The sequence below is a fragment of the Rhinatrema bivittatum genome, chromosome 2 (genome assembly GCF_901001135.1).
Source record: "Rhinatrema bivittatum chromosome 2, aRhiBiv1.1, whole genome shotgun sequence".
Taxonomy (NCBI): domain Eukaryota; kingdom Metazoa; phylum Chordata; class Amphibia; order Gymnophiona; family Rhinatrematidae; genus Rhinatrema; species Rhinatrema bivittatum.
In genome coordinates this window covers 62305481-62333234 of record NC_042616.1, presented here as the reverse complement: position 1 = coordinate 62333234, position 27754 = coordinate 62305481, and the positions used below count along the sequence as shown (strand labels likewise).

General features: G+C 45.6%; 1 long non-coding RNA gene across 1 annotated transcript in view; it reads left to right on the top strand.

Moving 5' to 3' along the window:
- LOC115086023 overlaps positions 1-26929 on the top strand; it is a 36372-nt gene extending 9443 nt beyond the window's left edge. The window contains exon 3 of the long non-coding RNA XR_003855010.1: positions 25284-26929. This is a non-coding gene — a long non-coding RNA (uncharacterized LOC115086023). The remainder of the gene's footprint in view (positions 1-25283) is intronic.
- The last annotated feature ends 825 nt before the right edge of the window (positions 26930-27754 follow it).

The window sequence follows — 27754 nt, the reverse complement described above, 5'->3', positions numbered from 1 at the left end:
GAATTAGCCACCCTTGCTTTATCATTTTAAAATGCTACTCTTAAGTTATTTTCACACTTTTTAAAGCTTTTCTGCCTAAGCTTCCTGAGCCTCTAGGGGTAGCCATTTTAGCAGGAGCTTTTGCTTCACACTCATCAGATCTGACTGGTGTATACTGGTTATGATGTCACAGATGACATCACAGACTTATGCACCAGTCCAGTGTCTTCCAACCCTCTCCTGGAGGCACAGCTAAATAGTCGGGTTTTCAGGATATCCATAATGAATATGCACGAGATAGATTTGCATACATTGTAGATCCAGGGTATGCAAATATCTCTCATGTATATTCATTGAGACAATCCTGAAAGTCCAGCTGGTTAGGTGTGCCTCCAGGAGAGGATAGGGAAACACTGCACCAGTCAATCCCATTCCACATGATATCCTATAACTGTTCAGAATAATGCAGTTCCATAGGAATTCATGGAATTACAGAAGAAATACTTCAAAAATGTTCAAAAAAAAATCAGCATGCAAACATGTTTAATTGAGAGAGGGTGAGCATGGTTAGCTGCTCTGTGCACCTTTGAAATAGCAAGCAATATTCAGGTCTTTGACTTTCTTTAAGTTCACAAAATATACACAGCTAACATCTAGCTAGTCAAATAATCTGGAAAGCAAATCCCACAATCCTGAAATTATTTGTCTAGTCTGGTGCAGTTACAATTACATTTCATTAGTTGCCTAATACAAAAAGGCTTAAGCAACATATAATATAGAATATTCATAAAAAATAAATATGAAACATAAAAATCCTAAAAATCAACAACAAAACATAAATCACCCTGGTGGTCTAGGCTGGGACAGGCAGATCTGATCTTGCCCCTGTCATGTGATAGGGGCAAGATCATGTTGACTCCATTTTGAAATCCAAGCCTCAGCACCTTTAGAGATTGAGCCCTTTCCACAGCAGGTCCACCGTTATGGAACTCCATCCCCCCAGATCTCAGAAATGAACCTTGCCTCCTAACCTTCGGAAAAGACTCAAGACATGGCTTTTCAGGCAAGCCTTCCCGAACTGCACCTAACACACACCATCAATAAATTCTCAGCTCAGAAGCTGTATATATTGGACGCCATATTTGTAATGTACTCTTGTATATTTTATATTCTACACATGTATATAATTAACCTCCTCTATCCCTTTATTTCTTACACTCCCAGTTCATAGCCCCAGTTAATTGTAACTGCATCTCTTCACCACGTGTATTTATGTTATAGGTTGTTTCTTTGCACCCTGTTTCTGTAAAGCGACATCATGTGAACGATTTCATGAATGCCGGTATAAAAAAACCTTAAATAAATAAAATAAATAAGTAAGTACCGCAAGAGAAAGTTGAAAACAACTTTGAAGAGGGAGTTCAAGAGGGCGTGAAATTGTAAAGAGGTAAATGGGTGGGGTCCGTGCAGTCCGCCCGCAGGATTCAACCCGGCGGGTTCGGTCGGACCGGGGTTTCGGCGGATCCCCCACCCCCACCCCTTTCGCGGGGGTGGGGGAGGGGCGGGGAACGCCTCGGACGGCCCCGGCCCCCGCAGGGCGCATTTCCTCCACGGCGGTGCGCCGCGACGGCTACGGGTCGGCTGGGAAGGCCCAGGGGGGGCAGGTGGCCCGCTGCTCCGGCGGCGGTGTTATAGCCCCCCCTCCCGGCGTTTCCTCCTTCCCCTTTGGCAACTGTAACTTGTCTTAACCTCATTCACTACATCTATGCAGACGATGTTCAGATTCTTATTCCCATAACAGAATCTATTAACAAACTTGGCTATTCTTACAAGCCTTCCCTGATCCTTCAAACTTTCACTAGATAAGTACAGCTACTCAGCTTTGAATATGGAACTTCGCCCCTCCAATATTCTCCTCATTTAGCTACCCTACTTATGCACTCCAGAAATGACAAAGGAATTGGAAGATCTCTCAGAAATAATAATACGTGTGGGAACACAAGGTCTGGATGAACAGGCAGGCACAGCAATGGACTTAAAACACCAGTAGGAACACTAGGCCTGGATGAAGAGGCACATCATTCTAGGACAGAGGTCAATCCCACCTATGGACACAAGCCGCGGAGAAAAATAAACTAACCAGGATTCCCTCCGTAACGGCGAGTGAAGAGGGAAGAGCCCAGCGCCGAATCCCCGCTCGTCCGGCGGGCGCGGGAAATGTGGCGTACGGAAGATCGCCTCTCTGGCGCCGCTCGGGGGCCCAAGTCCTTCTCATCAAGCCTCAGCCCGCGGACGGTGTTAGGCCGGTAGCGGCCCCCGGGCGCCGGGACCAGGTTTTCTCGTAGTCTGTTTGTTGGGAATGCAGGCCAAAGGGGGTGGTAAAACTCCATCTAAGGGTAAATACCGGCTCCGGCGCGTGTTATTGCCCCCCCCCCCCGGCAGCAGCTTCGCCGTTTCCCCCGGACAAGGGTCCACCTCCAAGTTCAACAATTTCTTACTCTTTACTTTGTCGAGGCTTGACGTCTCTAAAAGGGTTTGACCTGGAATGATGTGCATGTCCATCCAATATCGCATACAATATAAAGTGGCATGTTTAATTCAAAATGTTGTACACGGGGAGATCTCAGAAATGAACCTCGCCTCCTAACCTTTCTGGAAAGACTCAAGACATGGCTTTTCAGGCAAGCCTTCCCGAACTCCACCTAACACGCACCATCAATAAATTCTCTGCTCAGAAGCTGTATATATTGTATATACAGGTGGCCCGCCGCTCCGGCGACGCGTGTTATAGCCCCCCCTGGCAGCAGCTTCGCCGTTTCCCCCGCCGTTTCCTCCTTCCCCTTTGCCAACTGTTAACTAGTCTTAACCTCATTCACTACATATGCAGACGATGTTCAGATTCTTATTCCCAAACAGAATCTATTAACAAAGCCATCGCACTTTGGAACAACAGCTTACAAGCCATCACTAATCCTCAACAGTCAAAGCATGAGATCTTATTAAGAAACTGACATTATCCTCAACAAATTCTTACTCCTAGCAAAACCTCTACCAAGTAAGTACACAGGGGTCTGTATTTTCATACCCCAGTGCTTGCTGTTTGAATACCGCTCTTGCCGTACCGACCCGCAGGGACCACCTAGGGACACAAGCTGTGGAGGAAAAGAAACTAACCAGGATTCCCTCAGTAACGGTGAGTGAAGAGGGAAGAGCCCAGCGCCGAATCCCCGCCTGTCGGCGGGCGCGGGAAATGTGGCATACGGAAGACCGCCTCCCCGGCGCCGCTCGGGGGCCCAAGTCCTTCTGATGGAGGATCAGCCCGCGGACGGTGTTAGGCCGGTAGTGGCCCCCGGCGCGCCGGGACCGGGTCTTCTCTGAGTCGGGTTCTTTGGGAAATCAGCCCAAAGCAGGTGGTAAACTCCGTGTAAGGCTGAATACTGGCACGAGACCGATGAAACAGCTAGTAGCAATCGGAATCTCTGGATTGGCGCTCGCCTGGTTCAAATTGTTGCTAACCAACAGAGGTTATAAGGTAAAAATCCAGAACAAAGAATCACCACGCCACGACTCGGCCATCGGAGTCCCACAAGGTTCCTCTTTATGCCCTAAACTCTTTAATATTTACCTCCTACCACTCTGCCGACTCCTTACCAACCTCAATTTAATACACTTTCTCTATGCAGACGACATCCAGATCCTGATCCCCATCAAAGAATCATACTCAAAAACCCTCGAATACTGGGATTCCTGTCACCTAGAAATCAAAAGCCTCCTCAAAAGCCTAAATCTGGTACTAAACTCCTCTAAAACTGAAGTATTACTCATAACTCCTGACAACAATCTCACAGCTTGTCTCCCAACCAACCTACAAACTACTCATGTGAGGGATCTAGGTGTGCTAATCGACAATTAACTGAACTTGAAATCCCATATCAATAAAACCACCAAAGACTGCTTCTATAAACTGCAAGTTTAAAAAGGATAAGACCACTCTTCCACGCCAAAGACTTCAGAACCATCCTCCAAGCCCTCATTTTCTACTACTGCAACTCTACATTACTTGGACTCCCTTCCTCATACACAAAACCACTCCAAATGGTTGAAAACGCAGCAGCCCGTCTACTAACAAACAGTAGGAAAGGAGGCCACATTTCCCCAGTCCTAAAAGACCTCCACTGGTTACCAATTCAGTTCAGAGTCATTTACAAATCCATCACCTTGATATAAAAAATCATTCACCAACACAACCATAATCGACCTACAATTCCTCTTCGTTTATTCAAATGCACAAGACCACCAGGGAAGCCTACAGAGGATGCAATGCCGGTATAAATAAATAAAATCAATAAGTACGTAAGGGAAAGTTGAAAAAAACTTTCAAGAGCGAGTTCAAAAGGGCGGGAAACCGTTAAGAGTTAAACGGGTGGGGTGCGTGCAGTCCGCCTGGAGGATTGAACCCGGCGGGTTCGGTGGGACCGGGGGTTTCGGCGGATCCCCCACCCCTTTCGCGGGGGGGTCGGAACGCCTCCCGGACGGCCCCGGCCCCGTCCAGGAATAAAAAAAATAAAGTAAATAAATAAAATCAATAAGTACGTAAGGGAAAGTTGAAAAAAACTTTCAAGAGCGAGTTCAAAAGGGCGGGAAACCGTTAAGAGTTAAACGGGTGGGGTGCGTGCAGTCCGCCTGGAGGATTCAAACCGGCGGGTTCGGTGGGACCGGGGTTTCGGCGGATCCCCCACCCCTTTCGCAGGGGGCGGGGAACGCTCCCGGGCCCCGGCCCCGTCCAGGAATAAAAAATAAAGTAACAAAAATAATAAGTACGTAAGGGAAAGTTGAAAAAACTTTCAAGAGCGAGTTCAAAAGGGCGGGAAACCGTTAAGAGTTAAACGGGTGGGTGCGTGCAGTCCGCCTGGAGGATTGAACCCGGCGGGTTCGGTGGGACCGGGGTTTCGGCGGATCCCCCACCCCTTTCGCGGGGGGGCGGGGAACGCCTCCCGGACGGCCCCGGCCCCGTCCAGGAATAAAAAAATAAAGTAATAATAATAAAATCAATAAGTACGTAAGGGAAAGTTGAAAAAAACTTTCAAGAGCGAGTTCAAAGGGCGGGAAACCGTTAAGAGTTAAACGGATGGGGTGCGTGCAGTCCGCCTGGAGGATTCAACCCGGCGGGTTCGGTGGACCGGGGTTTCGGCGGATCCCCCCCCTTTCGCGGGGGGGCGGGGAACGCCTCCCGGACGGCCCCCGGCCCCGTCCAGGAATAAAAAATAAAGTAAATCAATAAGTACGTAAGGGAAAGTTGAAAAAACTTTCAAGAGCGAGTTCAAAAGGGCGGGAAACCGTTAAGAGTTAAACGGGTGGGGTGCGTGCAGTCGCCTGGAGGATTGAACCCGGCGGGTTCGGTGGGACCGGGGTTTCGGCGGATCCCCCCCCCTTTCGCGGGGGGCGGGGGAACGCCTCCCGGACGGCCGCAGGGCGCATTTCCTCCGCGGCGGAGCGCCGCAACCGGCTCCGTGTCGGCTGGGAAGGCCCAGGGGGGGCAGGTGGCCCCCGCTCCGGCGGCGCGTGTTATAGCCCCCCCTGGCAGCAGCTTTGCCGTTTCCCCCGCCATTTCCCTCCTTCCCTTTGCCAACTGTTAAGTAGTCTTAACCTCATTCACTACATCTATGCAGACGATGTTCAGATTCTTATTCCCATAACAGAATCTATTAACAAAGCCATCGCACTTTGGAACAACAGCTTACAAGCCACCACTAATCTCCTCAACAGTCTAAACCTGGTCCTCAATGCCTCTAAAACTAAACTCCTCTTCATTTCCTACAAGCAAGAAAACCTCCCATCTCAGATCCATCACACCACTTCTCACCCACAACCATGTGAGAGACCTGGAGTAATTATAGACAACCGTCTTCACCTAAAGAATATGATCCAAACCACAACTATAAGATATAATATTATATCTTAATGGGCCTCGACAAAGGAAACTCTTTCCTATTGATCTTGTTAGACCTTTCCGCAGCGTTCGACACGGTCAACCACGCCATCCTCCTAAACCAGCTTTCGTCCATAGGAATCAGCGGCACCGTCCTATCCTGGTTCAAAACGTTTCTCAATTACAGAGGTTACAAAGTTAAACTCCAAAACAAGGAATCCTCAAGATTTGACTCTGTCATAGGAGTCCCTCAAGGTTCTTCATGTCTCCGACCCTATTTAATATCTATCTTCTTCCTCTCTGCCAACTTCTTACCGACCTCAATCTAAAGTACTTCCTTTACGCAGATGATATTGAAGTCATCATCCCTATCAAAGACACATACTGTAAAACTCTTGAGTACTGGGAAACATGCCACCAGAAAATCAAACAAGTAGTAAACAACCTACACCTCATCTTAAACTCATCCAAGACAGAAATCCTACTCATCTCTCCTGAAAACAATATCTCCAACACTACTCTTCCCACCAACCTACCTACCACACAAGTTAGAGACTTAGGAGTGATAATAGACAACCGGCTAAACTTCAAGGCACATATCAACAAAACAACCAAAGACTGCTTCTATAAACTCCAGGTTCGGAAGAGGATAAGACCTCTTTTCCATGCTCAAGACTTCAGAACGATCATTGAAGCAGTCATTTTTGCGAAATTAGACTACTGCAGTTCCCTATTGCTAGGTCTGCCCTCATCCTATTCCAAACCACTACAGATGGTTCAAATTCAGCAGCCCGATTACTAACAGGCGCAAGAAAAGAGACCACATATCTCCCATTCTGAAAGAGTTACATTGGCTACCCGTCCACTTCCGTATCATCTATAAAGCCATATGTGTCATCTTCAAAACTATCATCAACGCATCTTATGCACTTTAGCTGATGACAAAGGAATCGGAAAATCTCTCAGAAATAAGAATACGCGTGGGAACACAAGGTCTGGATGAACAGGCACATCATTTGAGGACAGAGGTCAATCCCAGCTAGGGACACAAGCCGCAGCGTAGGAAAAGAAACTAACCAGGATTCCCTCAGTAACGGCGAGTGAAGAGGGAAGAGCCCAGCCGCCGAATCTCCGCCACTACTCGGGTTCGGGGATCTGAACCCGACTCCCTTTCGATCAGCCGAGGATGACGGAGGCCATCGCCCGTCCCTTCCGAACGGCGCTCGCCTATCTCTTAGGACCGGCGACCCATGTTGAACTGCTGTTCACATGGAACCCTTCTCTACTTCGGCCTTGAAGAAAATGCTCAGTCTGTTTAAAATAAGAAAATGAACGGACCCACTCTGAAGGACCATGCTCAGTCTGTTTAAAATAGCAATATCAACAGACCCACTCTGAAGGACAATGCTCAGTCTGTTTAAAAGAACAAAATGGAACAGACCCGCTCAAGAAGATTGCTCAGTCTGTTTAAAATAACAAAATGGAACTGCCCAGCTAGGGACACAAGGCCTGGAGGAACAGGCACATCATTGGAGGACAGAGGTCAATCCCGGCTAGGGACACAAGGCCTGGAGGGACAGGCAGGCACAGAATGGAGTTAAAACACCAGTAGGAACACAATGCCTGGAGGTACAGGCAGGAACAGCAACGAGTTAAACACTTGTGGGAACACAAGGGCTGCTGCAGTAGATGCCGGTCAGGCACAGCGATTCATGTCAAGAACATGTGCTGCAGTGCTTACATTATCTTGAGCATAGGAGGCAATTGGAACTGCTGCAAGGCTCCTTTCAATAGCTTTTATTCATCTTGCCATTCACAAGGAAAATTGGGAAAGCCAAGCAATGGCAGGTTTACTTTCAAAAACACTAGCATTTCCATCAAGACCGGTGACAGCCTTGAGCGGTGAGGGCTCATGATATCCCCTGTCATTGAAAAACACATTCACTGGGCACACTGGTTGGTGGACATGACAGATATCCTTCAGCCACTTTGGCTAGGTGTGGCCAGACAGTGGACTTGTGTGCCCAATATGCCAGCGGATCTGTCTGCGTGTTCTCTATCGGCTCTGAGAGATACCGTTTCACTGACAGCTCTGCTGCTGTCTCCTCCTGTGCTTGGGAGGGCTGAGAGTCACTCAATCCAGTTACTTTCTCTCTCGCCCGTTGCACAACTGATGTATCTTTATGGCCAACATGCCTTGGGCGTTCTGACGTTGAGGTGGACGCACTAATAAGTATCTGTCACTGACACAGTCCTTCTCCTGCCAGGGCTAGCAGCAGCACAACTCTGTGACGTGCCTGCTGTTTCCACCTGTGCTTCAAGCCTAATCTGTCTCCGCCTATGGTGCTCCTGTTCACGGACCTGTGCTAACAACAGCTCCTTCACAAATGACAGACAATTGGTCTGTAGGGCGAGTTTACCTTTCACACGGGGATCACAGACAGAGGCGAGCATGTATATGCTGTCCTCTGTTAAAGGCCTTAATCTGTCTTTCACCTGCTGCTGCAAAACGTCCACACACTGCAGCACCTCAGCAGTCATTCCCTCTTGCCGTTTAATGCCTTCCAAATGGTCATCCAGGAATTTCACAATAGGGATGATGTCAGCCAAGGTGGAACTTCTGGAACTCAGCTCCTCCGTGACGTCCTTGAAGGGCTGCAGGATTTTTAACACTGACTCATGACTAACCAATCGTGATGCCCTAGGGGATTCTGTACACCTATGTCTATTGTACCAGAAAGTTCATGAAGGGGTGTCTGCAGCTCCAATAACCTCTCCAGCATCATAAAGGTGGAATTCCACCGGGTGGGAACGTCTTGAATGAGATGCTTCTCAGGCATATCCAAATCAGTCTGCTTTTCTCGGAGAACCTGCCCCGCCCGACACTTCTGTGGAAGTGTGCTGCTATGTTCCTGCACTTGTGTATTAACCGACGCAGGTATTCAGTCTCCTTGTCCTTGGACTCCAAGCCCAAACCTGACTTCACTACCAGATGCAGAGTGTGTGCAAAACATTGGATGTTCTTAAACCGACCATCGCTTATTGCCTTAACCATGTTTGCACCGTTGTCTGTGACAAAAAAGCCTGCCCGCGTTTTACTGTCTCGCTGGTGTACTTTCCAGCTCGCCAGCATCTTTCTGATGCATGCTAGAATATTGGCAGCGGTATGGGAATGGTCCGTCAGGTGGGTGTTCAGTAAAGCCCACCTCCACCCTGATGCTTGTCAGTAATAGAGCTGCTGGCTGCCCCTGCCTCTGCCATGTCCCACCAGTGTGCTGTCAGAGAGAGGTAAGAGTGTGCAGCATTCATGGCGGTCCAGATATCGCAGGTGAAATGCACTCTTCCGTCTGCCTTACCTAGCAGTGCTTGCACGCGACTGACACAGTGCTTGTACAGGCTGGGGATGACCTTTCTACTAAATGTGGTTCTGGAGGGGACTTTGTAATTTGGAAGTACGACCTTCAAGAAATGTTTGAAACCCACATTCTCCACTAACTGCAGGGGCTGGTCATCAAGCACTGACTACCAATGACTTCATTTATAGTTACGGGGATGGAGGTTCACCTACCACCCAAACCACCCAGATCATTTTTTTGGGTTGGATGGTGGAGGGGATCGGGGGGAAGGGGGAATCCTAGACCCCGGGGATATTGAATAAAGGGATTGTTAATATATATAAATACCTCTAGGTGGGTTTGGTTACGACGGGCCCAAACAGCTCATATAGCGCTCATGGCTTAATTGACTCTGCCCACTAGTTCCTGAATTTATTCAAAGATTAGGCAAGTGAGCCCAATCATTGCACATACTTTAAAAACGTTTCATACTATTAACAAATGTTTGGACTTTTCCTTGCAGGAGACTTCTCCTATCTCATCTTTAAGTGGGAATCCTTCCTTATAGAAAATTATTATGTGTGTAGATATGGTGGATTGGAGCAGAACAATATGGAAGGGACAGCATTATAAAACATTTGAAAAACTTTGTACTGAGTTTGGAGTGTCGCCATATACTCTTTATTTATATTTACAGCTTAGGAAAGATATATTCAAGGATCCGGAAGGGAGATGGGTACATTAAAACGTAGAATGGGTTTGGAATCCATCTTGACACAATCAGTGTTTAGTGTAAAGTTGATTTCTAGATTATATTTATATTTACAGGATTGTATTTATTGGGGAGATCAGTTGTTGAATGTGAATTTGAAAAAGCTTATAATTTATTACATGGTGCACGTATAACAACCCAAATTAAAGTAGAAGTTCATATCTGTGGTTATTGAGTTGTTTCGCAAATAATTTTACATGGATTATAGATTAATTTTCATGATGTGGACAAACGTCTTCCATTATTCAGAAGAACATCTTACTCAAGCATTACGAGGAGCATTACTGTTAGATAATACTGCAGACAAGACAGAAGATAAATCTTGGACACAATTAGCAGATATGAAAAAACGTTTGGTCTAGTCAGAGCTTCATTCAGCTACACTCTTACAGTATATCAAGGATGAAAGAATTCCTAGGGGTTTACGCATAAATTTGGAGCCATCTATTTACGCAAAGAATGAAGAGTTTGTTACCAGGTGGATAGCAATATTAAATAAATGTTCTTTGGACATTATGTTGCTCCTGTTTGAAACTACTAATAAATTATCTGAAACAGTGAAGTCATCATGTGAAGAAATGATATCTTTTTTGCAGACGCAAGAATCATTGGAGGATTTTGATAAAAAATTGCATGAAGACAGACAGATGATTGAAAAATTTCACATGGAGCTGAAACAGAGTAAGATAAAATTAAAAAGAGATGAGAAAGATTACTCCACCGGTTATATATAAACATGGCAGTGTAAAGGTATGAATAAGCCTCGTAAAGCAGCCTTTGCTGGATCATCAGAGGATTCCTCGAGTAGTTCTGATGAAGATCCAATGACTACATCAAATACCAACAATATGTATAGAAGTAATGATCAGCGCAGAGGAAATTATCGTTCTTATAATAGAAATCAGGGAAGGGGAAATTTTCGATATACACGCCAACGACCGTGGCCAGACCTAGATCAGCGACCTCAAACGAGGTCACAAAGCAAACAACCAATGTAATCAATCTTTTGGGTTTAGATTTGACACCACCACGAGTGGAAGTATTGGACAAAGGATATCGTTTGTTCCATTTCATCATTATGATGCGTTCCAATGTCGTAGAGATCTGTATCGATTTTTCAGAAAATTGCAGGTTACACTCTTTTTTTCAAGACAGGATTCATCATTTGATGGTTCAATAGTTCATCCTAAACCAAATTGGATCCCCCCTGGTGCAGTGGACCCCCATATTAAGCACAATACAATTCAGGAGGCTGCAGGCCTCTCCTTCTTGAGGGAGAAGGAAAGGAGCAGATGTATAAATCTAGGGGACTGCTGCATTCATCTGCAAGTGGCAAAATGCAGCCAAAATATACGTTTTCCTTGTAATAGCATTAATTGGTATCCTACCTAATTGGTATTGGATTTCTGCATAACATAACATAAAGGAGGTAGGTACTATATATTGCAAGCTAGCTGTTAATGACTTTGTTGTTAAAGGAGAAGTTTGGATTTACCAGGAGGAGGTCAATAAGATTTTAACAAAGTCTGTATTTAGTGCTCATGATGTCCAGCTGAAAGAAAATGCCACTACATTTTCAAGACAGATAAACAAGACTTCTGTTCACAAGGAAATCAGCTTGGACACTCCTTTGAAGTAACACTTGCGTATAAGAGAAAGAAATTCCTTCTGTCGAAAAGATCCAGCAGAGTGAATTGCTTAATTAGTGCATAAGCGGCCACAAGGTAAAACGAACTACTGGGGTCTAGGGATGTGCAGACAAAAAGTTTATGTTCATAAGTCCAAAAGTCGAAAAGGGGGGTCAATTTCGGTCAATATGGACATATGGAGAATTCCATAAGTTGAGTCTATGTCCATACGTGCACCGGTTCCCTAAATAAAAATTTAAACCCCTCACCCTCCTTAATCCCCGCCCAAGACTTACCAAAATTCCCTGGTGGTCCAGCGGGGAGTCAGGAAGCCATTCCTCTATTCCTTTGCGAGGAGCACGTGACGTCCGCGTCACGTCGGAGTGACGCGGCCGTCACGTGGTCCACCGCGGTTCCGCTCCCGGACCCCTCGTTGGACACAAACGGAACCTTTGGCCAGCTTGGGGGGCCTCCTGATCAAAGGGCTGATTTATACTGAGCATGGCCCTTTGAATGTGTGTGTTCCCTGCTTTATGCTTAGCATGTTTCCCCCCCATGCTAAGCTTTCAAAAGAGCTACTTAGCAAAGGGGAGCCAGAAAAGCCCTCCCAAAAGGAAATCACTCCAAAACTGACCATTCTTCTTAGATGATAGGGATGTGCATGCGTTGGTCCATTCGTTTCATTTGTTTTGGTGGCGTGCGCGTATCTCATGAACGGAAAGTAGACGCGCAAAACAAAGCAAAAAAGGGTTTCCTCGAAGCCCTCCAATCCCTCCCCCAGACCCCAAGAAATCCAAGGGGCCTGGGCAATACAACATAATGGTGCCAGCCACACCTGAGATAAGTACAGATATGTCATTTTGGTGCCAGCCTCAGGGCCATTGGTGCCATTTTTAAAGCACCATGAGGCAAGACAGGAATAAGTGAGCCTCGCTCCTACCTTTTTTCATCTGACAGATCCCGCAGAAGGAGCTAAGTAGGGCCTGGGAAGTTCCCCAGCCCTGGCAAAAATTTTTTTTGGGGGGGGCAGGAAAGAGATCTGAGGGGGTCCAAGGAGACCACAGGTTTTGCCAAGTGGGAGAGGGTTCAGAGGGGCCTGTCGGGGATACAGTTGGGCTTGGCTGAACCCTTATGGCTTTCTGGGGCAAGGAATGAGGAAGGCTAGAGGGTCACATTTAAACAATATGGGAGTACATTTTTAAAAAAGTGCGAGCACGTACTTTTGTTCACGCACCAGGCGCAAACAAAAGTACGCCAGATTTCAATAGATACGCGCGTAGCCGCGTGTATCTTTTAAAATCCAGGGTCAGCACCGCGCAAGGGGGTGCACATTTGTGCACCTTGCGTGCGCTGCCCTTTCCCTCCGCCTCCCTCCACCTTCCCCTCCCTTCCCCTATCTAACCCACCCCCCAGCCCTACCTAAATCCCCCTCCTAACCTTTATCCAGGAAGTTACACCTGCCTCTGGGCAGGCGTAACTTGCGCGCGCCGAATGTCTTCTGGCACGGCAGGCCCCGATACAGGCCGCTGTGTCGGGGCACTTGGCCACGCCCCCGGACCGCTCCGGACTTCCACCACACCCCCAAACACGCCCCCGAGCCGACACCATGCCCCCTGGCCACGCCTCCAAACCGCCCCTTTTTGCAAGCCCCGGGACATACACGCGTCCCGGAGCTTGCAAAAAGGGGCTGTATTTTTATTGCTGTGTTGATCTAATTATTACCACTTTGTATAGGATGGGAAAAGTGGATCAAATAATCTTGAATTTCAACTTCATCACTGAGGGAAGACTTTCATAGAGCATTCTTGTGTCTCACACATATGTAACTATTGTCATATATCTATCATTTAAGACAGGGGTTCTCAAATCTCAATCTCAAGAGTCACAAAACAAGCCTAGTTTCCAGAAGGGCTGCAATGATTGCTCATCAGATATATTTACGTGTAATTGGTCCAAGAGTCATGTTAATTTGCATATTTTGTTAACTCTGAACATATGAACAGTTTGCTGTCCTCTAAACCAGATTTGAAAGCCCTGACTTAAGTTTAAACCTAAAAGGAGTGAATACTTAAAACTAGTGACAGTTTTAATATCTGAAGAACAAACACTGAATGAGATACATTATTAGTTTTAGGTTAGTACAAGATAAATGTTTTAACAGATTTTTTTTTCTGTAACACATTTTTTTCTGTGGGATTCTAATGTGCTAGGAACTGATTCAGTGGTGTGAAAGTTTAGGATACTATAGAGCTAGCAAAAACTATCTGTTTCTTCTACTGTACAACATATGTGGAGAAGAGAAAAGCACAAAAATCTTTTAAGATGTGAATCATTTGCCTTCTGTCAAGCAGTCAGAGCTCATACGAGGAAGCTCACAATCCTTAAATAAGTGATATGAGTAATCAAAAATCTTGCAAAACAGAGGTCCAGCTAACTTCTCAGTGGCGATGAATGGTATTTTAAAAAAAAAAGAATCTTATTCCTTTCAAATTAAATATGATCTGGAAGAACAGGATGGCAAGACGTTAACTGCTCAGTTTGCATTTCTTTTCTACCGATGAGTGCCAGCGTTGAGGGAGTGCAAGAAGAGCAATTACCCAGGGCTCCACCACCCCAAGGGTCCCCTTGGTAAAGCTGAACGGCATCTTTAAGGCAGAACCTCATGTCACCTGGAGCTAGGTAGACCTAGGATCGGATTTTCAATTAGGCAGGGTGTAAAAGTCCATCCCCTGCAGCTGTGTTTGCTCTTTAGTGGAATGGCACCCGTGGCCTCAACAGGTCATTCTGCCAGCAGCGTGAGTCAGAGGCCTCCGTCTACACCCTGCCCTTATTTGAGAGGTCAGTGTACTTGGAGGCGTGTTAGTGTAGCGAACCAATCCCCACTGGGAGGGGTTTGAGATCTACCAAAACTCCTGTGCCCAGGGAGTCGAGAGCCAGCCTTAGCTCTGGGCTGAGGGAGCTGAAGTCTCTCCTTGCAGAGGGCACCTGAGGGGGATGGCCAGAGGATGGAGGAGAGGATTCTAAGAACTGGAGTCCTGTTGGAAAGGAGAAGGATTTGAGGAGAGGAGTTACTGGAAGTCCTGAAACTGATGAAGTGGGTGCTGGAAGCAGGGGACGAGAGTTCTAGGAGGTGTCAGAGGAAGGACAGCCTGCCTGGGAAAGTCTACCAGAGTGAAGTTGGGAGTCTAAGGAGAAGAGGATTTCCCTGGAGACTCTGTGAACTGGTGTACTGGGAGGAAGCCTGCCTGGGAAATTTCATCAGGAGACTGAGTCAGCTATAATCAGCCCGAGACTCCAGAAGGCAAAGGAAGTGAGAGAAAGAGACAAGGACTGTGGAGGAAAAAAAGGTACAGCTACCAAGAGTACAGCCCAGATCAGAAGGGCTACCCATCCTAAAGAGCTGACCTGTTTTGCGGATGAAGAGAGACTGTGTTTATTTTTGTGACTGTTCAGATTGAGGTACTAGTTGGAGCATTATTCAGACATGTGCTTGTTTGGACTTTGATTTCCCTGCAATCAATCAGTAAATATTTTTCATTTTGAGCAACAGCACTGGTGTGGAGAGTGTCTTTTGGAGTGCTTAACTGGTGAGCAGAAAGAGTCCCTGAGTGAACAAAAACCCTAACAGGGTAATATTAAAAGGAACATGCATGCGCCCATAATCGTGCAAACTGGCGGTGCGAGTGGAGTGATGCTGCAATTGAAAATTGTGCTCCCAAGTATGTAGGTATCATTTTAAAAAAGCCTCCAGTGCGTATTCCGGCTAGGGAATACGCACTGTTCTTTGTAAGACTCTAGTCAGTCATTTCATCTGTTGTCTGTAAACCGAAGTGCTTAGTGATTCTATCTCTAGAACCTCGGTATATAAAAAATGTTAAATAAATAAATAAATAAATAAATAAATAAATAAATAGGGCTTTAGCGGCTTTTATGCGCTTTTGCAGGCAGATTTTATATAACATGCTCGCGCGAGAGAAAAAACTTTTCTCAAGCAGTCAACACGTTTGCCCATTTCATGTCGAGGTCTTCAAGACCCCCTCTGGTTCTTCATCCTGCAAGCCCCACACTTCACCCCAAGCCCTCTCGCTGTGTTAAATGCCCTAAAGTTTGAGATCTCCTAACTTGCTCCTCATCAGGTCCAAAAGTAAAGTTAAGCAGATAACGAGCCACGCATAAGTCTTTGCCCCGCCTGGCATGCCTATGTTCCACCCCCTTGTTCTTGCAGCTCACACGGATGTGTACACACGTACTTCATGGCTTCTTAAAATGCGCATTGCTCACACGAGGCTCACATAGGCAAGCACATGGCCATTTTTGTGCAAGCAATGCTTTCAGTATCAGCTTGTAAGGACCTTGAAAAAACTGTGTTTTCCCCTCTGTGCAGAAATCCCAGGATGGTCATGGGGTCTTGGGGGGTCCCATGGCTCTCCCCGTGTGTCCTTGTACCCAGGATCAAAATCTGACTTGGTAGACACATGTGCCTAACGGAGCCTGATTTGCAAAGGGATGCCTACCTCACTTGACACAGAAATGATGTGTGCTTCTCAGAAACCCTGCCCCCCCCCCATCCTTTGAGTTTGTATTTATTTATTTATTTATTTAAGTCTTTTCTATACCGTCGTTTAGTAGTTTCCGTCACAATGGTTTACAATAGGCACAAACAAATAATGATGCTGAAATGTTACTTTACACAAGTGCCATATCGGTCCGGTACATAGTTTTTTAAAATAAGATAAATGTAGTGTGATAAGATACTGTACGGTGTTTTTTTTCGGAATTAAAAGCAATGCTAACTTTATTAGTGTCACTTTATCTTATAGTGATGGATGATCAGACAAAGTAATATAAAAAAAATAAATAAAATACAGCTACACGCGTATCGCTTGTGGTGTTGTGTGTTTGATTTTCATTTGTTCATATCTCGCACTTCACCGGCTTCACTATTCACCTACTCTCTTTGATAGGCTTGCTTAAATAACCAGGTTTTTAGGTTTTTTTGAAAGGATTTGTTGTCGCTTTGTAACCTTAATTCTAAAGGCATGGTGTTCCATAGTATGGGTCCATAGTATGGTGAGGCAGCAGACAGAGTCCATTCTGCTGGCCACTGAAGAGAAGACTGAGGCGGCACCCATTTCACCAGGTGTATAAACCTGCAGGCAGTGGCACCACACAAATATTTTTAAATTTTCAGGCCAGCTGTATTAATCTCATGCTGATAGGTAAGACAGTCTTTGGCTGCAGTACCCAACAGTTTGGACTCAGCCTGCTGCCTCACCTCAGTCTTCAGTGACTTAGGGACACGGGGGTAGCAAATCTTTTCCTGCCTCTGATATGGATAATCATTTTCTACACTTGGAAGTATACTGCCCTTGTCTTTTTCAATAGGAGCACTCTTCTTTGATTCAATTCTCTAGTCAGAGTTATCTCATTAAATACAGAGATCTATAAAACATAGTATCTATTGGTACCTTCCAAACTGGAACCTGCAGTGCTGATCTGCCGGTAGTCATGCTGTGATGGGAAAAGTGTGAAAAAACTCACAAGTACTTTGTTGGTGGCCAGATAATGAGCAACCACTTGACCTAAACTGGTGTTTTATAATAAGGTCCTGAAGTACCCCCTAGCCCAGTGATGGCAAACTCCAGTCCTCGAGTGCCACAAACAGACCAGGTTTTTAAGATATCTACAATGAATATGCATGATAAAGATTCGTATGCACTGCCTCCATTGTAGGAAAATCTATATCATGCATATTTGTTATGGATATCCTGAAAACCTGGCCTGTTTGTCGCACTCGAGGACTGGAGTTTGCCATCACTGCTCTAGCCAGTCTGGTTTTCAGGATATCACAATGAATATGCATGAGCTAGATTTGCATGCACTGCCTCCATTGTATGCAAATCTATCTCATTCATGTTCATTGTGGATACCCTGATAACTAGACTATCTAGGACAGGGGGTGGCAAACTCCAATCCAAAAGAGCCACAGACAGAACTGGTTTTCAGGATATCCATAATGAGTATGCATGAGATATATTTCCATACAATGGAGGCAGCACATGGAACTGTATCTCATGCATATTCATTGTGAATATCCTGAAAATCTGGCTTGTGTGAGGCTCTTGATGATTGGAGGTGGCCATCCCTGATCTAGGATGTATTCCAGGACTGACTTGAATTTACTGGAGAGCATTCTGTACAGGCATGAGAATTTTTCCTATTTGTTTAGATAAGGGACTGGGACTGTATATAGAATCTGTCCCACTATTACAGAAGTACAGGAGGAAATAATTAAATTACAATTATAAATACCATCCATCCAGGGCCAGTGGAAGCACTAGGCAAACTGGGCAGCCTCCTAGAGTGCCACAGGTTTGAAGGCAACAGATTTTTGCTTTCACTGGCCCTACTGAAATGTAGAAACAGCACTCTGAATTTTCCTGGTGGCTGGACAGTAGTGATTGGGCATCCTTCTTCCTGCCCACAGGAACGAGAAGAGGAAGTGTGCATTGACCCATGCAAGTGGGAAGAAGGAAGCCCAATCATGCCACAGGAGGGAGCAGGAGGCATTGGCCCCACAGGAAGCAAAGCACCATTGGCTTGGCCCACACAGCTCAGTGGAGTAGGAGCAGTGTCGGCACTTGGCTGGCCCATGTAGCCTTAGGAGGAGCAGGAACTGCAGCTGGGTCTTCCCTGTCTTATGGCGGAGAAAGAACAGTGGTTGAGCCCACAGGGCCTCACAGAGGAGAAGGACCAGAAGCCAGGCCTGCATGGTGGAAGAGAGGAACAGTGGCCGTACTCACATGGCCAAAGAGAGGAGCAAGCGCAGATGTGGAAGAGAGAGGAACATCTGCTCCACCAAAGGAAGGGAGATGAAATATCCTGATGCCATAGGGTCCTAAGAAGGTGGCTGGTGATACTTGCACTTCTTGAGAGAGACAGAGAGAGAGTGTTTTATGTGTCTGCTATTTTGAAATATTTTATTGATGTTTGGAAGATTTCTAAAAATGTGTATATAAGGTTTTAATTATTGAATGTTATTTTATTCATAAGCTGTTTTCTATTTTTTTTTATTAGTTTGGTTTTACAATTATAATTAATGCTTTATATTTCTTGATTTTATTGTTTTATGGGAAATGGTGACGTTTCTGTTTTTCCATGTTGCCCTGCATGCAGAATCTGGCTTGTTGTGGTTTCTAGTTATGGTTTCTTGAGTCCATATTTCCTGAGGGTCCCTTTGTTTCTGCATGTGTACCCAAGCTGAGATATTCTGTTAGTGTGTAGTTTCTGTGTAGGAATGTGTAGCAGTCTGGCTTGTTGTTCTGTTTTCGTAAAAGGAGATGTATTGCTGTGTTAAATCCTAGTGTAATATTTGCAATGTTGCCTTTTCATTGGTGGTACTATAGGTATTTCCCTATCCTAACAAGGCTTACAATCTAATTGGGGTTGTTAGTGATTGCGTGCTGGCAATGAATGCTGTTCTGGTATGGGATGTTTACTGTTTTGTAATTTTAATTCACTCTTTTCGTGTTGGGTGTGGACTTAGCCCTCAGAATGCCCTGTTACAATAGATCTAATACCATATGGGTTCCAGGTGTCTTTTTGCAGGGTTTTCCGGCTGACATCACAGCAGTGCATGCAAATATATCATACATGTTGTAAGTGCTATTTTTACCTCAAAATGTCCTTTTTCATGTAAAATCTGTTATACATACATAATATTTAATTTTGTGTGGGGAGGTCGTGGTGGTGGTGGTGGGGGGCAGTGTTGGAAGACAGAAAGGTTTACCTAGGGTGCTAATACCCTTGAACCAGCCCTGCATCCAACTTCTATATGATGGATGTAATAGACTATCTATACTGTTATAAATAATTGAAAATTATCCTCTTAGAAGATGAAATACAAAATTGTTGTTGGACACAAACTTCTGGCACTGGATTCTCTACCTTGGACTAACAGTTTGCTTCAGATATATAATCCTAGGGATGTGAATCGTTTTTGAACGATTAAAATTATCGTCAGATAATTTTAAAATCGTCCAAAATTGTTAGAGTGCAGATACAATACAAATGCCCCCGATTTATCGTCAGGGGCATTTGTATTGTATCGTTAAATAGGGCGCGAGAAAACCGGCACACCAAAAAAACCCTAAAACCCACCCCAAACCTTTAAAAGAAATCCCCCACCCTCCTGAACCCCCACCCCAAATGTTTTAAATTACCTGGGGTTCAGTGGGGGGGTCCCGACGCGATCTCCCTCTCTCTCTCTCTCTCTCTCTCTCTGGCCACGGCTGCGTTGAGAAATGGCGCCGGTGGCCCTTTGCCCTTATCATGTGACAGGGCAAAGGTAGTGCCGGTGCCATTTTGTTTCCTGGCTCCCGACGTCACGCCTGCTGGAGATCACCCCCGGACCCCCGCTGGACCCCCAGGGACTTTTGGCCATCTTGGGGGTGCCTCCTGACCCCTGACAAGACTTGCCAAAATTCCAGCGGGAGTCCGGGAGCAACCTCCTGCACGCGGGCCGTATTGCCAATCTTCAAAATGGCGCCAGCGCTACCTTTGCCCTGTCACATGATAAGGGCAAAGGGCCACCGGCGCCATTTCTCAACGCAGCCGTGGCCAGAGAGAGAGAGGGAGATCACTTCGGGAACCCCCAATGGACCCCAGGTAATTTAAAACATTTTTGGGGGGTTCGGGAGGGTGGGGGATTTCTTTTAAAGGTTCGGGGTGGGTTTTAGGGTTTTTTTTGGTGTGCCGGTTTTCCCGCCCTCCCCCGATTTACGATTTTTAACGATTTTTTAAAACAAAAAAACCCGACGATAAGATTTCCCTCCCCCCCAGCCAAAATCGATCGTTAAGACGATCGATCACACGATTCACACCTCTATATAATCCTGGGCGATCACTACATTCCTCTCAAAATATCTAAAAAAGGATTATTAAAGAATCACATGCCTAGCCATGATGGATATGGATCTTATAGTTCTATATAATTCACAAATCAATATCATCAGCTCCTGCTTCAGAAATCCCTCATGTTACCATATGCAAGCTAAGCTCTCACAATGCTAGTTATAATGCAATCTATGCATAAAAAAGTATTCTTTGCTGTATACATACATATTTTACTTTTTGCCACAGTTTGCCGTGTTACTAATTTTGCATTGGCTAACTCTGACAATCCTTAGGAAGGGGGGGGAAGGGTGACACTTTTTAAAGCTGACTCCCCCAGTTCCAAGCTAGTCCAAACAACCACTATATTTGGATAACCTATCATTCATTCTAAGGTCAGCAATATTCACAACTTTCAGTCAGATACGGAAAGGGATAAAAAGGAAATAATGACAGGAAAGCAAAGCACGTATCTCAGCCTCTGTGCACATTGCTAGGGTTAGGAGAGAATGGTAACTAAATGTTTTCAGTCTGATGTTTCAGCATTGTTTGTAGGATTCTTGTTGCCCTAAAATGTCTGGGGCCGTATTTTTAAAAAGGGCTTGTTGAATCCCTCTACATAGGTACCAGGAAAATGACCTATGGACAGACTTATGTCCATGGGGCAGGGATGGGGTTTCCAAATCTGGTCCCTAAGGGCCACAAACCAGTCTGAGTTTCAGGATTTCCATAATGAATATGCAAGAATTCTATTTGCATGCACTTTTTCTATTGTACACCAATACACTTCATGATCATTGGTTGGGTTGGGAACCACTACACATACACAAAGAGGTTTGTTGGAGATCCATCAGTGTGCCATCCCAGACTTGCTGATATCAGGGAGCGGGCTTTTTCTATCTCTACCCCAAATGTGGCTGACTGATTGTCATAAAACTTTTAGGAGAATGGCTAAGACATTCTTTTTCCGACTGGCATTTATGTAGGCTGAATTTCGTGAGCTGGTTTACGTTTCTGGCTATTTGACTGTGAAAGCATCTGCTTTCGAATTTGTTTTTACAGCTATTTTTCAGATCGAGAGAGTTTGCCTTATACTTTTTGTTTGTTCTAATACTGGTTATGTATAGTGGTTATGTATAGGGCCTTTGGGCTAGGCGGCATATAAATAAAGAAATCCATATTAGGACAAGGAAAAAGTCTTTGTATGTATGTGGTGTTTTATTTGTGAGAAACAAGGACTTGAAATATATTGTCCCATTGCTAAAGGACCTTGAAAATAATTCTTCCCCCTGAATATTCCCCCTCCCATGGACAAAAACTGCTGTGCTGCCTCATGTTTAGAGCAGAGGTAGGCATAGGCAACTCCAGTCCTCAAGTGCCGCAGACAGGTCTGCTTTTCGGGATAGCCACGATGAATGTGCTTGCAATATATATGCATACAGTGGAAGCAGCGCATAAAAATGGGTCATGCACATTCATCGTGGATATCCTGAAAACCAGACCTGTGTTTGTGGCACTTGAGGACTGGAGTTTCCTACCCTTGTTTTAGAGTAAGCCAGGGCTAAATACTTCTTTTTCCTTTTGGTCTATCCTGATCTGCATCTTATGGGCACAGCCAGAAGTGAATTTTTTGGGTTTTCACGGTAGTGGCTACAAAGCCCTTTCAATTTCTGGCAGACTCTGCATCTCTGATCTCTTCATTTTCTCCCTGCTCCGCCTCTGCTGTGTCTCACTTTCACTTTTTGATTCAGGCATCCACTTTATACAAACGTTATAACCGGGCAGTCCGGATACCCATGGTTCTATCCCACCTTCACCCATCCCGGCTGGACACCGCAACGTTACCCACACAAGGAAAATGTGACACATAACTGGGATGCAAAAGGCCGCAGCCCTTCATTAAAGTACCCTAACAGGGGAATCTAATTTAGGCACCAAATCCTGCTACCACGGCCTCTTCTCAATCATCGGGCAGGTGCCGATACCTCAGATTCTTTCCGCCCAAGTGGAACTGAGTGTGTGTGTGTGTGTGGGGGGAGGGGGGGTCTCGTGCCCCTCAAGCCCCCCAGACAGGCGTCGTGACTGCCTTCACTGGAGAGGTCCCGGGCCGGCCGCCACGCAGCAGGCCCTACCAGATCCCCTCTCAAACGTGCCTGGCTGCCAATGCATCAAGGCCTAATCCCTGGCCCTGACATTCATCATCTGTGGCCAACCGCCAAGGGGAGCCCCCAAGGCCCCACCCTTCCTTACCGGCACCTTCCTGCTTCCTTTTAAGACCTCCCATGCTACAGCAGCCTTTCCTGGACTCGGTTGTCGCTGCCACAGGGATCCCATCATGTGCGGACCAGGAAGTGCCCTTCCGCCCGCGCAGGGAAGGCACCAGGTGTGTGGGCCGTGGTATTCCAGTGCTGAGAGCACCAGAATCGCCTCTGCCTTTCTCCGGCACCCCCCCCCCTCCCTTGTCCCCGCCTCGCCGGACGCACACCAGCTCCCCAAAGTGGCCCGGGCAGCCCTACCTCCTCTAGCCCTTCTCCGTACAGAAACACCAGTGGGCAGGAGGGCCACAGGATCAGGGCAACAAGCAGCACCTTCAGCTCCTTACAATCATTGTAGATGGGGCAAAATTAAAATAATTTGCCCGGTGGCTCTGGAGCTCAAGGAAGCCCGAAGAGGTGACCTGATGCCGTGCCGGGGCTAGGAGTGCCTGAAGGAAGCGCCCCAAGTTCTCCTTTTTTATTTGGCCATGGGGAGGAGCAGTACGACTCCTGCAGCCAGAAGCACACCAGGCCGCTCCAAAACAAAAGTGGCTGACAGCCGCAGTGCTGAAGGGGTGCCCCGATGCCGTCAAGAGTTAACCTGGGGCCCTGGAGGAAGAGGAAGCCTCCCGCTGCTGGCGGCATCCAAAACCAAAAGTGGCACAGAGCCACGGGTGAAAAGAGGCCGGCTGCTTGAAGGACTCCCCCCCCCCCCCCTTCCCTGCCAGCAGCGGAGACCCACGCGAGTGAAAACAAAAAAAATAGCAAAAGAGTCAGCCACGAGAATGGCACCAAAGGGGGTCACGGGAGCCGGGGGAACCCCCCAACAGCCTGAGGAAAGGTAGAGCCACAATACAAACAAAAGCAGGGGGCTGGGAGGAAGAGGCTGAACAGAGGGGAGCCGGCGGCTTTTAAATTTCCCACCGGTCACCTCCCCTTGACGATGTCGGTTTGCCGCTTCTCTGGAGCAATCCCGTGGCCCAGCATCAGGGCGCATTAAGATGACGCCATCGTGCCCGACGCCGAACCAACCGAACCAACCAGAGAACTGCGCCAGCTGCGGGGACAAGTGAGATCCACCCCCCCCCCCCCCCCCGAAGTGCCAGCTCCACAATGCCAGTGCCATCATCGGCCTCGTGGGGGGAGGGGGGGAAGGGAAGGCACTCCCCCCCGCACCCGACAGGTCAGCCTGGCACAGTGGGGGTGGCTGCCTGCAGGGCTGCATCGGGCGCCCGGTTATTCGCAGCACCCGCACATCCGTGCTGGGGGGGGGTGCCGTCCATATCTCTCAGTTTGCAGAAGAGCGATTATGTCAATAGGCATCCATCCAACCCCGGGCATTCCTGAACTTTTAAAGGGCTGAGAGGAGGGGGGAGTAAATAAATACCTGCAAAATTGTAAACTGAAAGACTTTGATGGTCTCAAAGTTTCACGTGTCTAACCCAAGGCCAGAAATGTTTTTTCATTCAAGTTAGGCCTCTCAAAGGCCCAGGGGACCGTGGACTGGCAGAGATTGTAAGGCGTCCAGGCCCCTCTAACTGCTGCACCTTTAAGGAGCTGACTCAGATGGGAAATAACTGTTGCTAAAGGTCAGGGCCTGAGGCAAAAGTGAGGGGGGGGGGGGGGGGCACAGGCCTCTTGAGGTTCACTCATGACTGCGTCACTGCCGTATCCATTCTGCCTTTGTTTCTTTTTCTTATGCAGTGCTTTCATTGCCGTAAGGCATTCTGGTCAGAACATCATATAAAAGCAACATCACAATAATAATCACCCAAAAAGGATGATCTTTCTAAAGATATGCACACAGACCAAGGAAGCATAAAATCTGGCCCCAATTGTTAGACACACATCAACTCCCCGGTATCCCAACAAGAGTGGAATCATTGCCATAGGTTATGTATCCACCTCGCCCCAAGTTGCCAAGGCTCTTTATCCTGTGTTCAAGGCGTATTTATAGAGAAAGGTGGGGTTTGGCCTTCCCATCTCCTGGGAACATGACTTTTTTTTTTTTTTTTTTTTTTTGTAGCATTTCATAAATGCTGCTTTGCCTCTGCATTTACTCTGGTGTTAAAAAGATGCTGAGCAATTATGTTTACCCTCAAACCACTGAATGCACAGTGGAGGGCTTATGAAGCAGCACGGCACGGTTAATATCAACTTGTGTTAAATAGCTCCCTGTCAGTGTAATCTGATATGTTTCATCCACTGCTGAGGAGCAAGGAGAGAATCCCTCTACAGGCCCCATTCATTCTGACATCCTAATAATTACGTAGTTGTCGTAACTTTCCTGATGCCCTGTGCTTTTTGCTGGTGTGACTTTTTTTTTTTTTAATGCACATGGCTAAAATGATACTTCCCTGCTGTGTTATTGTACATTTAGCAATGTGCTGTGGGAACAGCTATTCTATTTAAAGGTAGTGGAAACATTTCTGAACATAGTAATTTTTTGGTACTTACTGGATCTGAACTAAATTATCTTCCTTTCCCAACCAGGTGGAGTTGGAGAAGAACTTGAGTGAAGGAAAGAAGGAGGGTGATCAGAAAGGAGGAGGCTTTTGAGAAGTTTTCTGTCTTTCTGAGCTGTAATGGCTGTTTTACATCTAACGGAAGACAACTTTATAATTATTTACGGCACTGTAGGATACACAGCATCGACAATAGGCAGGGCTTTGCCCTGGATTTATTTTGTGAAGGTGTGCATGTGATTTCTTATCAATGAATTTGGAAAGTGCACTCACAGAAACTACATTTTGGAGTCTATAAATTGCTGTGCGCCAGCGCAGATTACTGTACCAAGTTTAACGTGTGTTAAGAGTACAGTTAACCCACAAAGTACTAAAAGGAGTAAAGTCTTTAGTGCATCCTGCATTAGAAGCAGATTTCTGCATTAACTAACACATTTGTTTTAACGCTCTGTTCTTTTTCCATTAATGGTGGTGTTAACACAAATGCATTCCTTAAAACAGATTGCACTAACCTGAGGAAATTTTAAATAAGCTGATTAGCATATTCTTGCATGTAATTTAACTATTTTTTTGCATTTTCCTGTGTTGTGTTCATTTTGATGCTAACACACTTCATTACATAGACCCTTTAGGGTTATGTTATGATATATAATACTATAGCATGTGGCAATGTACAGAGAATGGAAAGCTGAATATATGTGATGATGTTAAGAAAACATGCATACAGTATTACTATAACTATGCTTGTAAAAATGAATTTTCTCTTTTATTCAACCCACCTGTACACGCTGTGTACAGAGAATGTTCTCCTGGTGATGATTGCCGATATCTAAAGTACAGATACTGATTCCTCAATGACAACAGTGGTCTCTAGATATTCGTTACTTGATGAGCATGGTCTAAGTAGAAATCTCAAGAGACAAACACTGTTTTCTAAGAGATTTTAGTGGTCACTAAGTAAGCACAGGTACTGCTCTTGCAAGGAATATGGTGGTGTCTTAGTAAAGGTGCTAATCCCTCAATGAGTGCAAGTATTGATCTCTTGATGAGTCTGGTGATCTCTAGCTACAAGAATGTCTCCCTAAATGATCATGGTATCGGTATAATTCCCATAATAAGTATGTTGGTCCCTAGGTAACAATTTATTTATTTTAACTGGGTTTAATCCTTCTGCTTTGCAGGTCATTAACCCCTCATACTCATCAGCTTTCAATCTCAGCTCTAGGATAGTCTCAATAAACATGGCTGTCTGTAGGCACAGAAGTTGCCACCATGATGATTGGGGTTGTCACTAAGTACATTATCACGTCCTTTGTTCCAGGTTTGTTTTGTTTCTTTATCAAATTTTTTTTCAGTGTCTGTTTCCTATCATTCACCTAGAGGTGACATCTCTCTGAAACCTAGGTCTGACTACCATATCTGAGAACTTTTGAGTTTTGTTCCCTGAGAGAGCAGTTGGAGTGGAAGGGCAGGAGGAGAATTTACTCACTATTGTCTGTTACCTATGAACCTGCCAGAAATCACCAACTAGGCAACAATGTACCTTAGATGGTGATTTCTGGCACTATCATGTGTACCAAAAATTTCTAACCCATATTTCCATTCTCTCCTAGATTTTTCCTCCTCTTTTCCTCCTGCCATCCTCACTGTCCTTTACAATGTCAAGTACATCTTGTATCCTTGGTTATTAGTTGTCTATCTAATATAGTTTTGCTGTTCAGAAGTCAATAAATCAACAAGTAAACTTAGATTTCCATATTTTTTCTTGCACACACTACAGTCGGGGAAGCATATGAAGATTCAACTGGAGCTATTAAAACTTTGAAGGTTTTCTTTAATTAAAAAAAAAAATGGCTTGGGAAAAAGCCCTATATGTTCTGTATTGGTTCATTACCTTTCTAACTGATGGTCATCTGTAGCATATCTATATGCCTAATGTCTCTTTCACAAAGATGAACCACATCTGCCTTTTCCCTTAAAATGTGCTCTGTCACCTTCTGTTGGGCAGATGGCAAATAGCTTACTATCACTGGGGGACTCTGCAAAGCTATACTTGGTATCTGGATTTGTTCTGAATTAGTCTCTGGCTTCCAGGTCTCTGATTGGATGATATTTGTATTCATATTCCTAGCTTCTGGGATCTGAAAGTCTTTCTCTATTTGACTGAGTTTCACTGGGAACATATTATCTACTATTTGCAGTGTTCCCATTAGCATTCTTCTATTGACAGTAATATTACAATCTCTACCTATATGCACATATATTATAAGTCATTTACTCTAGCCTGACGGCAAATTAAATAATTTCTCTGTACGTTTTAAACCAGCAGACCAAAGACAATTCTGCATTTGGTTCAAATATGCAGAACATATTCTCTACCAAACATCCAGTTTTAACCCTACACTTAATTGAGCCCTGGTTTCACTGATTATTTGGCAGTTTTCACAATATATCACAAACGTAATGTACCATTTTGCAGAATGTTAATGATGGCACCAA